The sequence below is a fragment of the Amblyomma maculatum genome, chromosome 4 (assembly GCF_055883805.1).
Source record: "Amblyomma maculatum isolate TAMU_Amacu chromosome 4, ASM5588380v1, whole genome shotgun sequence".
Taxonomy (NCBI): Eukaryota; Metazoa; Arthropoda; class Arachnida; order Ixodida; family Ixodidae; genus Amblyomma; species Amblyomma maculatum.
In genome coordinates, this window is record NC_139347.1 from 102605336 (window position 1) to 102609041 (window position 3706).

A 3706-nucleotide genomic window follows, 5' to 3' on the forward strand; every position below is an offset into this window, starting at 1 on the left:
AAGTTCTGCAATTTTCGTCACTAGAATTTGCCTAACTCTGACAGGCACATTTCTTACCGCATACACCGCCAGCTGGCCACAGCAGGGAGGATAGTGACGCTGTTATCTTGTTTTGCAGCTGTACTTGTCAGTTCTCCGGCAGACGACCTTTCCGGTGTGCTTGAACTTTCAAAAAACGAAAGCATGTGTCAGGCTGAAGGCTAACGGCTATTGATTTTACCCTTTACTTTTGCCTTAAAAAAGAGACAGATAAATTTACTTACCCGGGGTCAGGGGTAAAATGAGCCTCTAAAATTGCAATGTGCCACGTCAGGTGTAAATTTACAATATATATATATATATATATTGTCACGAAGAGTCGGACACGACTGAACGACTGACCTGAACTGATATATATATATATATATATATATATATATATATATATATATATATATATATATATATATATATATATATATATATATATATATAGGGAGGGGGTTGAAGCTCGAATGGGTCCGGTAGGGCATAGACTTAAAGTAGGTGACACACGGTAGAAAAAACAACACTTTATTCCGACGTTTCGGCCGGGGTCCGGCCTTTGTCAAGGAATGTATATATATATATATATATATATATATATATATATATATATATATATATATATATATATATATATATATATTGTAAATTTAGACCTCAAAGAACTTTTCTTTACTTTTGCCTTAAAAAAGAGACATAAATTTACTTACCCGGGGTCAGGGGTAAAATGAGCCTCTAAAATAGCAATGTGCCACGTGCGGTCTAAATTTACAATATATATATATATATATATATATATATATATATATATATATATATATATATATATATATATGAAGGAAAGAAGCCAACAGTCGGCGAGGCCAAGGAAAGCGTTGGGGATGGTACTTTTTGTCTTTTTTCTTTTTAATGTTTACTTGGATAATCACAGAGATTAGTAATGTAATCTGTTTAGGGGAAAGATAATTAAACACAAATTAGAAGAAAACATATAGAAATATATATATATATATATATATATATATATATATATATATACATATATATATATATATATATATATATATATATATATATATATATATATATATATATATATATATACGTTGTTTTTTCTTCTACTTTGTGTTTAATTATCTTTCCCCTAAACAGATTACATTACTAATTTCTGTGATTATTCAAGTAAACATTAAAAAAAAAGACATAAAGTACCATCCCCAACGCTTTCCTTGGCCTCGCCGACTGTTGGCTTCTTTCCTTCATGTATTATAACGAGCACCCTCATTTCCCCTTAATTGATCTGCTTGTAGCTTACGGGGGTCTTGGTTCTGGCAGTCTTGAAGCCATAGGTAGCGTAAGAGGATTCTAGCACAGCTTTCGCCCTCGCTCTTGATCACGTTCTACGTCACGCTGGCGGTATAAAGGACGTTCCACGTCCGCCGCTATGGCTGAGGGTGGCGCTGGTGAACACTCTCAATGTTCGTATAGAGACAACATAAATACCCAAGAAAGTAGCAGGGGGGCCAGCGGCCGATGTAGCTCAGTTGGAAGAGCACCGGACGCGTTATTCGGAGGTCGTGGGCTCGGTTCCCACCATCAGCACGTTGTTTTTTCTTCTACTTTGTGTTTAACTATCTTTCCCCTAAACAGATTACATTACTAATTTCTGTGATTATTCAAGTAAACATTAAAAAAAAGACATAAAGTACCATTCCCAACGCTTTCCTTGGCCTCGCCGACTGTTGGCTTCTTTCCTTCATGTATTATAACGAGCACCTACATTTCCCCTTAATTGATCTGCTTGTAGCTTACGGGGGTCTCAGTTCTGGCAGTCTTGAAGCCATAGGTAGCGTAAGAGGGTTCTAGCACAGCTTTCGCCCTCGCTCTTGATCACGTTCTACGTAACGCTGGCGATATAAAGGACGTTCCACGTCCGCCGCTATGGCTGAGGGTGGCGCTGGTGAACACTCTCAAGGTTCGTTACAGACAACATAAATACCCAAGAAAGTAGCAGGGGGGATAGCGGCCGATGTAGCTCAGTTGGAAGAGCACCGGACGCGTTATTCGGAGGTCATGGGTTCGGTTCCCACCATCGGCACGTTGTTTTTTCTTCTACTTTGTGTTTAATTATATTTCCCCTAAACAGATTACACTACTAATTTCTGTGATTATTCAAGTAAACATTAAAAAAAGGACATAAAGTACCATCCCCAACGCTTTCCTTGGCCTCGCCGACTGTTGGCTTCTTTCCTTCATATATATATATATATATATATATATATATATATATTAAAGAAGTTCAGATTAGGTGGGCATATCGCCGAGGAAGAGGAAGAGGAAGTGATTTTGCGGACCAGCTGACTGCAAGCTAGGCCACCCCCGCTCCGGTCCTGCTCACTACCAGTGCCCGCTACCAGTGCCTGGATCCCCACTTAACGCTTGGTGGAGGTCGCGGGATTTCTCTTCCATTTCCTCGCCCTGGAGCTCCACAGCCACCGAATTCCTACCTCAATGACTAACTCCAGCAACACCACCGGCCCCGCTACCGCGGCCCCTTCTATTCCATGCTCCGGGGTGCTTCGCCAGCGGGACACGCCGGTCTTCAGCGGTACCGACGATCAGGACGTGGAGGACTGGCTTTCGTCGTATGAACGCGTAAGCACCCACAATAAGTGGGATGACATCTTGAAGCTTAACAACGTGATATTCTACCTCACGCAAGTCGCAAAGTTGTGGTTCACAAATCACGAGGCTGACATTCCAACTTGGGCCTCGTTCAAATCTCGCTTTGTGAATGTCTTCGGTCGCCCTGCGGTCCGCAAGCTTCGCGCTGAACACCGTTTGCGCGAGCGGGTGCAGCAGACAGGGGAAACCTTCACAAGCTACATCGAAGACGTTTTAGATTTGTGCCATCGTGTAAATGCATTGATGACTGAAGCTCAGAAGATTCGCCACATCATGATGGGCATCCATGAAGGCGTATTCTACATCATCATGGCCAAAGAGCCCCGCACTGTAAGTGATGTTGTGACGATGTGTCAAAGTTACGACGAACTTCGTCGCCAAAGCATCGTCCCTCGACAACCTGACAACGATCGTGGCTGTCAGCTCTGCACTTATCCAGGAAATCAAAGACTTCGTACGGGAAGAAGTTGCCCGGCAATTATCATTAATTTCAAACGTTCCGCAATCCAGCTCACACCTCGCTTCGAACATACGCCAGGTTATTCAGGAACAAGTTGCCGAAGCACTTCCGCCCCCTCGACAACCACCTCTTCATGCCGCTCCACTCACAGCCCCGCTCATTCATGCCGACGCTGTCCCGACGCCCGGACCCAGTCTATTGTCTTATGCTGAGGTTGCCGCAAGACCACCCCCTCCTGCGCCTTTTCCATCGTTCGGTTCGCCTCAGCGGGCATTTTTCATTCAGCGTCGTGCGCCACCTATTCTACGCCCTTGGCGCACAGCTGACAATCGGCCGATTTGCTTTGCATGTGGTCTCCCTGGCCATGTTGCACGCCTGCGCCGTCGACCGGCACCGTACGCTTTCGATCAGATCCCGGTCAACTATGCGCAGCCGCCGTCCCCTCTCCGTGCGCCCCCTCAGCCCTCGTCTCACTTTGACCACTTCTCGCATGAAAACCGCTCAACCTATAACAACCGCTCAACCTCTCCGCGCCGT